The 12,848-nt window shown below is 47.3% G+C and overlaps 8 non-coding genes across 8 annotated transcripts; 5 read left to right on the forward strand and 3 right to left on the reverse strand.

Annotated features, from left to right (window-relative positions):
• Positions 1–199: 199 nt before the first annotated feature.
• On the reverse strand, positions 200–271 carry trnae-cuc (transfer RNA glutamic acid (anticodon CUC)). The gene has a single exon. It is a non-coding gene; the product is annotated as a tRNA-Glu (tRNA).
• Positions 272–869: 598 nt separating this feature from the next.
• Positions 870–956, forward strand: trnay-gua (transfer RNA tyrosine (anticodon GUA)). Its single transcript is given in 2 exon segments — positions 870–906; positions 921–956. It is a non-coding gene; the product is annotated as a tRNA-Tyr (tRNA).
• A 1,288-nt stretch (positions 957–2,244) lies between these two features.
• trnay-gua (transfer RNA tyrosine (anticodon GUA)) lies at positions 2,245–2,331 on the forward strand. The gene is given in 2 exon segments: positions 2,245–2,281; positions 2,296–2,331. It is a non-coding gene; the product is annotated as a tRNA-Tyr (tRNA).
• Positions 2,332–2,896: 565 nt separating this feature from the next.
• Positions 2,897–2,969, forward strand: trnar-acg (transfer RNA arginine (anticodon ACG)). The gene has a single exon. It is a non-coding gene; the product is annotated as a tRNA-Arg (tRNA).
• Positions 2,970–3,731: 762 nt separating this feature from the next.
• trnae-cuc (transfer RNA glutamic acid (anticodon CUC)) lies at positions 3,732–3,803 on the reverse strand. The gene has a single exon. It is a non-coding gene; the product is annotated as a tRNA-Glu (tRNA).
• A 598-nt stretch (positions 3,804–4,401) lies between these two features.
• On the forward strand, positions 4,402–4,488 carry trnay-gua (transfer RNA tyrosine (anticodon GUA)). Its single transcript is given in 2 exon segments — positions 4,402–4,438; positions 4,453–4,488. It is a non-coding gene; the product is annotated as a tRNA-Tyr (tRNA).
• A 1,400-nt stretch (positions 4,489–5,888) lies between these two features.
• On the reverse strand, positions 5,889–5,960 carry trnae-cuc (transfer RNA glutamic acid (anticodon CUC)). The gene has a single exon. It is a non-coding gene; the product is annotated as a tRNA-Glu (tRNA).
• A 598-nt stretch (positions 5,961–6,558) lies between these two features.
• trnay-gua (transfer RNA tyrosine (anticodon GUA)) lies at positions 6,559–6,645 on the forward strand. Its single transcript is given in 2 exon segments — positions 6,559–6,595; positions 6,610–6,645. It is a non-coding gene; the product is annotated as a tRNA-Tyr (tRNA).
• The last annotated feature ends 6,203 nt before the right edge of the window (positions 6,646–12,848 follow it).

A 12,848-nucleotide genomic window follows, 5' to 3' on the forward strand; every position in this document is an offset into this window, starting at 1 on the left:
GAGGTTCTGTCCTTGACCAGAGTGCCTTCGATAGGAGGCAAGTTGGCAATCCTTAGGTCACTGGTTCGACTCCGGCTCGAAGGAGTTCATTTTCACGCACAAACATTTCTTTGGCAGTGCTTCTCAACGAGGCCATCAGCACTTGATTTCGTTGTCCGCCATTTTGCAATCACGACCGCCGCTGGAGGGCAAAAGCTCATTCCCTGACCGGGAATCGAACCCGGGCCGCGGCGGTGAGAGCGCCGAATCCTAACCACTAGACCACCAGGGAAGGTCTGTTGAGTCCTTCCCCTCAAGCCCAGCTGTGGGACTCTACCACATTTCCCAGCAAGACCACTAGGGCTTGTATTTTCCTCCAGGAGAAAATTGACAGTCCAACAATAGGCTGCTTTGTCAGTGGGATTACGGTTACCATACAATACCATGCGTCTTTTCAAATGCATTGCATGAGTACTGTCACAAGGACCTTGCTTTACGACCAGTTTACAGTGTCTGTTATGCCAACGCAGGAATGGGAGGAAACTGAACCCCCTGGGCAAGGCAAATGAGAGCTCCCTCCGGTGAGCCTGATGAAATTGAATTCAGTAAACAATCCCTTCGGATCATTCCCATGTTCTTAAAGGGGGCGGTCACACACTAAAAGCCAAAAGGCCTGCTCAGGGCGGGAGGAAGATCCCATATGGTCTAGCAGTCAGGATTCCTAGTTTTCACCCAGGCGGCCCGGATTCGGCTCCCGGTATGGGAAGCTGGGTTTGCCTTTACTTCACTTATCGAAACAGCCAGCACGTCTGTCTGTGCTAGTAGCACTTTTAGCCAGCGGCGGAGCTTCAGCAACCTGATAGGTTGAGGTTCTGTCCCCAACCAGCGTGCCTTCGATAGCTCAGCTGGTAGAGCGGAGGACTGTAGGAGGCAAATTGGCAATCCTTAGGTCGCTGGTTCGACTCCGGCTCGAAGGAGTTCTTTTTCACATGCAAACATTTATTTGGCCGTGCTTCTCGGCGAGGAAATCAGCATTTGTTTTCGTAGTCCGCCATTTTGCAATCACGTCCGCCGCTGGAGGGCAAAAGCTCGTTCCCTGACCGGGAACCGAACCTGGGCCGCGGCGGTGAGAGCGCCAAATCCTAACAACTAGACAACCAGGGAAGGTCTGTTGAGCCCTTCCCCTCAAGCCCAGCTGTGGGACTCTATCACATTTCCCAGCAAGACCACTATGGCTTGTATTTTCCTCCAGGAGAGGAGACGTCTCTGACCCTGGATCCCAGTTCTTCCGCTGAGAAACTGTCACAGGCTCTGTAGGAATATCCTAACAACACCACAACTTGCCATGAAAACAAAGCAACCGAGATCCCCAATATGTGAAGCCTCCATCTCGAAGGTTTTTATAGCAGGCCCCTCATCGGACCCCTTCCTGACGTTGGCTCGAGGCCTGTTAATGGCATGAGAAAGAGTAGATGTCATGACAGGCCTCTGCCCAGTCGAACACCAACAGGTCCCGTGTAAGCTCAAGGACAGCTGATCGGTGGGCCAGTGGCGCAATGGATAACGCGTCTGACTACGGATCAGAAGATTCTAGGTTTGACTCCTGGCTGGCTCGCTCTGCCTCTTTTGCTTCGCTGTCAGCCCATAGCCATTTTATTATTCCGTTTTATTAGCCCGTAGTTTTTGTTATTCTTATTATTGGATTGGTTGATTAATATTAAAAATTGACAGTCCAACAATAGGCTGCTTTGTCAGTGGGATTACGGTTACCATACAATACCATGCGTCTTTTCAAATGCATTGCATGAGTACTGTCACAAGGACCTTGCTTTACGACCAGTTTACAGTGTCTGTTATGCCAACGCAGGAATGGGAGGAAACTGAACCCCCTGGGCAAGGCAAATGAGAGCTCCCTCCGGTGAGCCTGATGAAATTGAATTCAGAGAGCTCCCTCCGGTGAGCCTGATGAAATTGAATTCAGTAAACAATCCCTTCGGATCATTCCCATTTTCTTAAAGGGGGCGGTCACACACTAAAAGCCAAAAGGCCTGCTCAGGGCGGGAGGAAGATCCCATATGGTCTAGCAGTCAGGATTCCTAGTTTTCACCCAGGCGGCCCGGATTCGGCTCCCGGTATGGGAAGCTGGGTTTGCCTTTACTTCACTTATCGAAACAGCCAGCACGTCTGTCTGTGCTAGAAGCACTTTTAGCCAGCGGCGGAGCTTCAGCAACCTGATAGGTTGAGGTTCTGTCCCCAACCAGCGTGCCTTCGATAGCTCAGCTGGTAGAGCGGAGGACTGTAGGAGGCAAATTGGCAATCCTTAGGTCGCTGGTTCGACTCCGGCTCGAAGGAGTTCTTTTTCACATGCAAACATTTATTTGGCCGTGCTTCTCGGCGAGGAAATCAGCATTTGTTTTCGTAGTCCGCCATTTTGCAATCACGTCCGCCGCTGGAGGGCAAAAGCTCGTTCCCTGACCGGGAACCGAACCTGGGCCGCGGCGGTGAGAGCGCCAAATCCTAACAACTAGACAACCAGGGAAGGTCTGTTGAGCCCTTCCCCTCAAGCCCAGCTGTGGGACTCTATCACATTTCCCAGCAAGACCACTATGGCTTGTATTTTCCTCCAGGAGAGGAGACGTCTCTGACCCTGGATCCCAGTTCTTCCGCTGAGAAACTGTCACAGGCTCTGTAGGAATATCCTAACAACACCACAACTTGCCATGAAAACAAAGCAACCGAGATCCCCAATATGTGAAGCCTCCATCTCGAAGGTTTTTATAGCAGGCCCCTCATCGGACCCCTTCCTGACGTTGGCTCGAGGCCTGTTAATGGCATGAGAAAGAGTAGATGTCATGACAGGCCTCTGCCCAGTCGAACACCAACAGGTCCCGTGTAAGCTCAAGGACACCTGTTCGGTGGGCCAGTGGCGCAATGGATAACGTGTCTGACTACGGATCAGAAGATTCTAGGTTCGACTCCTGGCTGGCTCACTCTGCCTCTTTTGCTTCGCTGTCAGCCCATAGCCATTTTATTATTCCGTTTTATTAGCCCGTAGTTTTTGTTATTCTTATTATTGGATTGGTTGATTAATATTAAAAATTGACAGTCCAACAATAGGCTGCTTTGTCAGTGGGATTACGGTTACCATACAATACCATGCGTCTTTTCAAATGCATTGCATGAGTACTGTCACAAGGACCTTGCTTTACGACCAGTTTACAGTGTCTGTTATGCCAACGCAGGAATGGGAGGAAACTGAACCCCCTGGGCAAGGCAAATGAGAGCTCCCTCCGGTGAGCCTGATGAAATTGAATTCAGTAAACAATCCCTACGGATCATTCCCATGTTCTTAAAGGGGGCGGTCACACACTAAAAGCCAAAAGGCCTGCTCCAGGCGGGAGGACGATCCCATATGGTCTAGCGGCGGCCCGGGTTTGACTTCCGGTATGGGAAGCTGGGGTTGCCTTTGCTTCACTTATCGAAACAGCCAGCACGTCTGTCTGTGCTAGTAGCACTTTTAGCCAGCGGCGGAGCTTCAGCAACCTGATAGGTTGAGGTTCTGTCCTTGACCAGAGTGCCTTCGATAGGAGGCAAGTTGGCAATCCTTAGGTCACTGGTTCGACTCCGGCTCGAAGGAGTTCATTTTCACGCACAAACATTTCTTTGGCAGTGCTTCTCAACGAGGCCATCAGCACTTGATTTCGTTGTCCGCCATTTTGCAATCACGACCGCCGCTGGAGGGCAAAAGCTCATTCCCTGACCGGGAATCGAACCCGTGCCGCGGCGGTGAGAGCGCCGAATCCTAACCACTAGACCACCAGGGAAGGTCTGTTGAGTCCTTCCCCTCAAGCCCGGCTGTGGGACTCTACCACATTTCCCAGCAAGACCACTAGGGCTTGTATTTTCCTCCAGGAGAAAATTGACAGTCCAACAATAGGCTGCTTTGTCAGTGGGATTACGGTTACCATACAATACCATGCGTCTTTTCAAATGCATTGCATGAGTACTGTCACAAGGACCTTGCTTTACGACCAGTTTACAGTGTCTGTTATGCCAACGCAGGAATGGGAGGAAACTGAACCCCCTGGGCAAGGCAAATGAGAGCTCCCTCCGGTGAGCCTGATGAAATTGAATTCCGTAAACAATCCCTTCGGATCATTCCCATGTTCTTAAAGGGGGCGGTCACACACTAAAAGCCAAAAGGCCTGCTCAGGGCGGGAGGAAGATCCCATATGGTCTAGCAGTCAGGATTCCTAGTTTTCACCCAGGCGGCCCGGATTCGGCTCCCGGTATGGGAAGCTGGGTTTGCCTTTACTTCACTTATCGAAACAGCCAGCACGTCTGTCTGTGCTAGTAGCACTTTTAGCCAGCGGCGGAGCTTCAGCAACCTGATAGGTTGAGGTTCTGTCCCCAACCAGCGTGCCTTCGATAGCTCAGCTGGTAGAGCGGAGGACTGTAGGAGGCAAATTGGCAATCCTTAGGTCGCTGGTTCGACTCCGGCTCGAAGGAGTTCTTTTTCATATGCAAACATTTATTTGGCCGTGCTTCTCGGCGAGGAAATCAGCATTTGTTTTCGTAGTCCGCCATTTTGCAATCACGTCCGCCGCTGGAGGGCAAAAGCTCGTTCCCTGACCGGGAACCGAACCTGGGCCGCGGCGGTGAGAGCGCCAAATCCTAACAACTAGACAACCAGGGAAGGTCTGTTGAGCCCTTCCCCTCAAGCCCAGCTGTGGGACTCTATCACATTTCCCAGCAAGACCACTATGGCTTGTATTTTCCTCCAGGAGAGGAGACGTCTCTGACCCTGGATCCCAGTTCTTCCGCTGAGAAACTGTCACAGGCTCTGTAGGAATATCCTAACAACACCACAACTTGCCATGAAAACAAAGCAACCGAGATCCCCAATATGTGAAGCCTTCATCTCGAAGGTTTTTATAGCAGGCCCCTCATCGGACCCCTTCCTGACGTTGGCTCGAGGCCTGTTAATGGCATGAGAAAGAGTAGATGTCATGACAGGCCTCTGCCCAGTCGAACACCAACAGGTCCCGTGTAAGCTCAAGGACAGCTGATCGGTGGGCCAGTGGCGCAATGGATAACGCGTCTGACTACGGATCAGAAGATTCTAGGTTTGACTCCTGGCTGGCTCACTCTGCCTCTTTTGCTTCGCTGTCAGCCCATAGCCATTTTATTATTCCGTTTTATTAGCCCGTAGTTTTTGTTATTCTTATTATTGGATTGGTTGATTAATATTAAAAATTGACAGTCCAACAATAGGCTGCTTTGTCAGTGGGATTACGGTTACCATACAATACCAAGCTTTTTTTAAAATGCATTGCATGAGTACTGTCACAAGGACCTTGCTTTACGACCAGTTTACAGTGTCTGTTATGCCAACGCAGGAATGGGAGGAAACTGAACCCCCTGGGCAAGGCAAATGAGAGCTCCCTCCGGTGAGCCTGATGAAATTGAATTCAGTAAACAATCCCTACGGATCATTCCCATGTTCTTAAAGGGGGCGGTCACACACTAAAAGCCAAAAGGCCTGCTCCAGGCGGGAGGACGATCCCATATGGTCTAGCGGCGGCCCGGGTTTGACTTCCGGTATGGGAAGCTGGGGTTGCCTTTGCTTCACTTATCGAAACAGCCAGCACGTCTGTCTGTGCTAGTAGCACTTTTAGCCAGCGGCGGAGCTTCAGCAACCTGATAGGTTGAGGTTCTGTCCCTGACCAGAGTGCCTTCGATAGGAGGCAAGTTGGCAATCCTTAGGTCACTGGTTCGACTCAGGCTCGAAGGAGTTCATTTTCACGCGCAAACATTTCTTTGGCAGTGCTTCTCGACGAGGCCATCAGCACTTGATTTCGTTGTCCGCCATTTTGCAATCACGACCGCCGCTGGAGGGCAAAAGCTCATTCCCTGACCGGGAATCGAACCCGGGCCGCGGCGGTGAGAGCGCCGAATCCTAACCACTAGACCACCAGGGAAGGTCTGTTGAGTCCTTCCCCTCAAGCCCGGCTGTGGGACTCTACCACATTTCCCAGCAAGACCACTAGGGCTTGTATTTTCCTCCAGGAGAAAATTGACAGTCCAACAATAGGCTGCTTTGTCAGTGGGATTACGGTTACCATACAATACCATGCGTCTTTTCAAATGCATTGCATGAGTACTGTCACAAGGACCTTGCTTTACGACCAGTTTACAGTGTCTGTTATGCCAACGCAGGAATGGGAGGAAACTGAACCCCCTGGGCAAGGCAAATGAGAGCTCCCTCCGGTGAGCCTGATGAAATTGAATTCCGTAAACAATCCCTTCGGATCATTCCCATGTTCTTAAAGGGGGCGGTCACACACTAAAAGTCAAAAGGCCAGCTCAGGGCGGGAGGAAGATCCCATATGGTCTAGCAGTCAGGATTCCTAGTTTTCACCCAGGCGGCCCGGATTCGGCTCCCGGTATGGGAAGCTGGGTTTGCCTTTACTTCACTTATCGAAACAGCCAGCACGTCTGTCTGTGCTAGTAGCACTTTTAGCCAGCGGCGGAGCTTCAGCAACCTGATAGGTTGAGGTTCTGTCCCCAACCAGCGTGCCTTCGATAGCTCAGCTGGTAGAGCGGAGGACTGTAGGAGGCAAATTGGCAATCCTTAGGTCGCTGGTTCGACTCCGGCTCGAAGGAGTTCTTTTTCACATGCAAACATTTATTTGGCCGTGCTTCTCGGTGAGGAAATCAGCATTTGTTTTCGTAGTCCGCCATTTTGCAATCACGTCCGCCGCTGGAGGGCAAAAGCTCGTTCCCTGACCGGGAACCGAACCTGGGCCGCGGCGGTGAGAGCGCCAAATCCTAACAACTAGACAACCAGGGAAGGTCTGTTGAGCCCTTCCCCTCAAGCCCAGCTGTGGGACTCTATCACATTTCCCAGCAAGACCACTATGGCTTGTATTTTCCTCCAGGAGAGGAGACGTCTCTGACCCTGGATCCCAGTTCTTCCGCTGAGAAACTGTCACAGGCTCTGTAGGAATATCCTAACAACACCACAACTTACCATGAAAACAAAGCAACCGAGATCCCCAATATGTGAAGCCTCCATCTCGAAGGTTTTTATAGCAGGCCCCTCATCGGACCCCTTCCTGACGTTGGCTCGAGGCCTGTTAATGGCATGAGAAAGAGTAGATGTCATGACAGGCCTCTGCCCAGTCGAACACCAACAGGTCCCGTGTAAGCTCATTGTTACGTTCCGGCTCAAGGAAGTAACAAAAGAAAGGGTTCAGAGTCCAAAAATATATTTAACAATATATTTATTTAAATCTAGGGGTAAGTAATAAAGAAAATAGTTGTTCAACAGTAAATAAACAAACACTTAAGAGAAAAACAATATGAAGGTCCAGCTCCTCAGCACAACTGCAGGCCTCCCGGTAGACAGAGGGCAGACATCTTATATCCATCCACAAACTCAAGACAGGTGTGGATCCTTATCTGACAACCTATCAAAAGAGAGAAAAAACAAACAGAAAAAACCCAAAACAAAACTAATCCGTAACACCTCCCCCCTTAAAAAGGGAGAGATTCTCGTTAGAAACTCTACCTTATACAATTTCCAACCCCAAAGCATACATAAGTTTATGAGGAACAAAAACAACCCTACCGGAGTTAACACCAAGTCATTAACCATTACAACTTTCCCAACTCCCCGCATCTCTTGGTTTCGAAACCAGCAATCTCCCGGCGCCTGGAGAAAGCAAAATTAAGGAATTGAAAACCAAAGAAAGAAAAGAGAAGAGGAAAATGATTGTCAAAAGACTTATTCTCCACCACATGGGGCACGGGACAAGGCGTCAGCTAAGACATTATCTACGCCTTTCACATGACGAATCTCCAAAGCATAAGGCTGTAAGAAAAGAGACCACCTAATAAGACGCTGATTTGGATTCTGCAGAGAGTGAAGAAATGTAAGAGGGTTATGGTCGGTGTACACCACAGTGGGCATAGTCCCACAAGACACATAAACCTCAAAATGCTGCAGGGACCAGATCAACGCTAACGCCTCTTTCTCGATAGTCGAATAGTTGGTCTGATATGAATTGAATTTCCGTGAAAAATAGCTGACAGGGCGATCGATACCATTCTCATCAACCTGCAGCAGAACAGCTCCCGCTCCAACCTGACTAGCATCCACCTGAAGTTTGAATGGTTTATCAAGTCGAGGAGCTGTCAGAACAGGAGATGACGTGAGCAAGCGTTTAACATTCTCAAAGGCACTTTCACATTTTGGAGTCCACACAAATTTAGCCTTTGCTTGTAACAAATCCGTGAGCGGGGCAACAACAGAAGAAAAGTTGGGACAAAAACTCCTGTAATACCCAGCCATTCCTAAAAATCTCATCAATTCACGTTTAGTCTGAGGGCTAGGAAATTGGTCAATCGCTATGACTTTAGCACGTACAGGTCGCACTTTGCCCATTCCAACAACCTTGCCCAGGTAAGTCACAGTAGCCCTGGCAAACTCACACTTTGCCAGGTTAACTGTTAGTTTGGCATCTGACAATCGTTCAAACAGTGCACGAATTCGGATAAGGTGTTGATCCCATGTGTCACTATAAATAACAATGTCATCTAGGTACACGGCACAGCCCTCTAAACCAGCGGTCACTCTGTTCATTAGCCGCTGAAATGTAGCTGGAGCATTTCTAAGACCAAAACTCATTACGGTGTAAGAATATAGTCCAAACGGAGTAATGAAAGAGGAAATATCCTGTGCTCGGGTGGTCAAAGGCACCTGCCAGTACCCTTTGAGCAAATCAAATTTACTGACAAAAGTAGCTGATCCAACTTGGTCAACACAATCTTCCATCCTAGGCAACGGGTATGAGTCAGGTCTAGTTAGAATATTTACTCGTCTATAGTCAGTGCAAAAACGCTGAGTGCCGTCTGGCTTTCCCACTAACAAACAAGGCGAAGCCCAATCTGAAAAGGAAGGCTTTGCTATGTTGTTTTCAAGCATGTAACTGACTTCAGCCTCCAATTTCTGACGTTTGTCAAACGATACACGATAAAATCGTTGCCGGACAGGTTTAACATCACCAACATCTATATCGTGTTCAATCAAGTGGGTACGAGAAGGAGTATCTGAAAAGAGAACAGAAAACTCAGTCAGCATAGATTTTAACTCGAAACGTTGTTTGCAAGATAAATGTTTTACCCATTCTTCTAGGTTAGCCAAAGTCTCAGAGTTTTTTAGACGAGGTTGTAAGATGACATCATCAGGTGATTTCACATCCTGTTGTACGTCACCTTTTTGACTTAAACTAGCTAGCGCAACTGAGGAAGGAACGACTTCAGGAGCAACATTACGAGAGTAAAAGGGTTTTAATAAATTCACATGGCACAACTGGGTAGGTTTCCTGCGCTCAGGGGTAGAAAGAATATAATTTTGATCAGACATTTTTTTAAGCACAGTGTAAGGTCCTAAAAACCTTGCACAGAAAGGAGAATCTGGTAAAGAAAATAAGGCTAACACCTGATCTCCTGGACTAAACATGCGAACCTCGGACTTACGATCAAACCAGCATTTCATCTTTCCCTGAGTTTTTTCCAACTTTTCTCTTGCCAATTCCCCAGCCAGGACTAGACGTCGACGAAAACCCTGTATATACTGAATCAGACTCTGTGGTGGCTCCTCCGGTAGCGCAGCTTTACTCAGTACTGCCATGGGTCCTCGTACACAATGTCCAAAGACTAGCTGATTGGGACTAAATCCCAAACTCTCCTGGATAACCTCACGTGTGGCCAATAACAACCAAGGCAACCCTTCTTCCCAATCACCTTTTAACTCAGTGCAATATGCCCTCAACAAAGATTTTAACGTCTGATGGAAACGCTCTAGGGCACCCTGACTTTCCGCATGGTATGCACTGGACTTGTTATGCCTAATGCCAAGCTGCCGCAGAACTTCTTGAAACATATTAGATGTAAAGTTTGTCCCCTGATCACTCTGAACAACTTTTGGAATTCCAAAAATAGAAATGAACTGGGACAAGGCTTTTACAACTGATCGTGTGGTGATTGAACGCAAAGGAAAAGCCGCAGGATACCGAGTGCTCTGACACATCACGGTCAATAAGTAAACGCTACCAGACTTTGAAGGTGGTAAAGGCCCAACACAATCCACTAGAAGATGCTGAAAAGGCTGTTCCATAACAGGTATGGGATACAAAGGCACAGGTTTTATGGTTTGATTTGGTTTTCCAGTCAGCTGACAGATCGAACAAGTCTTAATATACTGCCTTACGTCACTCTTAATACGAGGCCAGTAAAAGTACTGCAGCAAATGTTGGTAGGTTTTATTTACGCCCAAATGTCCAGACACCCCGCCATGAGCAGAATCCAATACAGAATTTCGCAAAGAAACAGGCACTACTACCTGTATAATTGGTTCCGTCAAACCTCCCTCTGTGTTAGAAGTCCACTTCCGCAATAGTGTCCCATTTTCAATGAAGTACCCATTAACGGAACTCTCTGCTACATCAGGAGACAAAGCAGCATCAAACAGCGAGTTCAGAGATGAATCCTCTTTCTGAGCAGACACCCAAACCTGATGGGGAATAGAAGGCAAAGCAATGAGACCTGGCACCACTCTCTTAGACGTTAACAAATCCTTCACATCCCTTAGTTTTGCATCGGCTGACTGTTTACGCATTGCACGCGTGAGTGCACAAGACACAAATACCTCTGGATACTGCTGGGATATATCATTGTCACCCAATGGGGCAGGACAAGTAGCAACCACAGGTGGAGGTGGAACATCACGCCACACACGGTCACCCGCCAGATTATTCCCCAAGATCACTGAAACTCCTTCCATTGGTAGTGAAGGACGGACTCCCATCACAACTGCTCCATTTACTAAATCAGATTGGAGAAACATGTTATGCAGGGGTACAGACAATGTTTGCAACCCAATACCGCGAATCAGCACACTGTTCCCTGTATTGGACTCCTGAGTAAAAGGAAGAACAGATTGCAAAATGAATGATTCTGATGCTCCCGTGTCTCGGAGAACCTTAATAGGAACCTTCTCAGTACTTTCAAGCAGTGACACATAGCCTTCTGTAATAAAGGGAGAATATCCAACATCTCCAACATTGTAACGTACCGCTGGTTTCTCCAGATTCTGCAAAATATCAAGACAGCAGTCAGAATTATTATCTGTCTGAACAGACGAAACAGCAAGAGCAGGCTTGGGTTCAGATTTAACACGCATCAGTTTCCCTTTAAGTGCTAAACAATCCTTTTTCCAGTGTCCCTTTAAATGACAATAAGCACACCGGTCATTTTTATCAGCGTAACTTTTAAAATTCCTCTCACTCTTATTATTATCAGCCCAGGCATGACGGACAGTTACATTCTCTGTTGGACTTTCACTGAACTTGAACCTACTTTTCTTTACTTCACATTTATGAGTGAGTACATACTCATCAGTAAGAATGGCAGCCTCCTCCGTAGATGTAACATTACGATCAGTCAGAAAGATGGAAACATGCTCAGACAAAGTGCTTTTAAACTGTTCTAACAGGAACAACTCGTGAAGATTTTCCCGACTAGTTACTCCTGAAGCAGCACACCAGCGATCTAACTGGATCTTTAAGTCTCTCACAAACTCACAATACGTCTGTTCTGCAGGTTTTCGCATCTTTCTAAATTTCTGCCGATAGGCTTCTGGCACCAGCTCATAAGCCTTCAGAACAGCCTCCTTAACCTTATGATAATTCTGACTATCACGAACACTCAAAGAGGAGTAAGCTTTTTGTGCCTTACCGGTTAACACACACTGTAACATCAAAGTCTGTTCAGAATCTGGCCATTTCATAACATCTGCCAAGCGCTCAAACAAACTAAAGAATGTGTCTACATCAGTTTCACTAAATTTGGGTATCAGCTTAATATTATTGGCTACATCCAACCCTTTTCTGACAGATCTGGTTAGAGCACTTGCACTGTCCCCCAGTTTACCCTCCTCAATTAACTGAAACCGCAAAGCCTCAACCTCCAATTTACGAATTTCAATTTCACGATTCATTTTCGCCTTTTCTAACTCTAAAAGCATTAGTTCTTTTTGTTGCTCAAAAGAGAACTTGGAAGCAATAACTGAAGTTTGTGCAGTGCTATCATCATCTTCATCAGAACCAACAGGCTTATCAGGATCAAAAACCTCTAACTTAACTAGAGTGGCTTTAACAATTAGTGCAACAGACTCTTTTAACTTTTTTTCTTTGGTGGTTAAGCAGATATCATACTTAGCGGCCACCTCCAACAACTGTTCTTTCGTTAATTGGTCAAAGAATTCCTCACTAGGAGATTCAAAAAATAAGTCTAACTCAGTAGCCATTCTCTATTCTATTCAGCAGAACTCGTAGTCGTTCACTCTGACTTACAAGCACCAAAAAGTGACTATTCCCCCTACTCTCTCTCTCCTCTCCCCTAAAATAACTCAACCCTAGTCTTCATGCCTCCACCAAGAGTCGAGTATCTTTAAGCACTCAAATACCGTCAGATGTATAAACTCACGGACAAACCAGTGAGACATACAATATTTGTGCAACAAAATACAGAGTTCGCTGACAAATTACCTTTCTTTCAGCAATCCTAGCTAACCGAGCAGAGTACCAGAGTAAACATACCCATCAAAATCCTGCCAAAGCTAGCCTATCAAAAGAAACAAACGTTTTTACAATGGGAAATATTAAGAGAAATCAATACACTTACCATATCTAATGGTCTATTTCGGGTTCCACTTACTTTCTCTTCAATTGAACCCTATGATGAAGAAAATCCACCGATTTAAAGACACCGAAAACTCTCGCGCACATTTCCCAACAAACACC

Source organism: Rhinichthys klamathensis, unplaced genomic scaffold (genome assembly GCF_029890125.1).
Source record: "Rhinichthys klamathensis goyatoka isolate OS25496 unplaced genomic scaffold, OSU_Roscu_1.1 h1tg000562l_1, whole genome shotgun sequence".
NCBI classification, from domain to species: domain Eukaryota; kingdom Metazoa; phylum Chordata; class Actinopteri; order Cypriniformes; family Leuciscidae; genus Rhinichthys; species Rhinichthys klamathensis.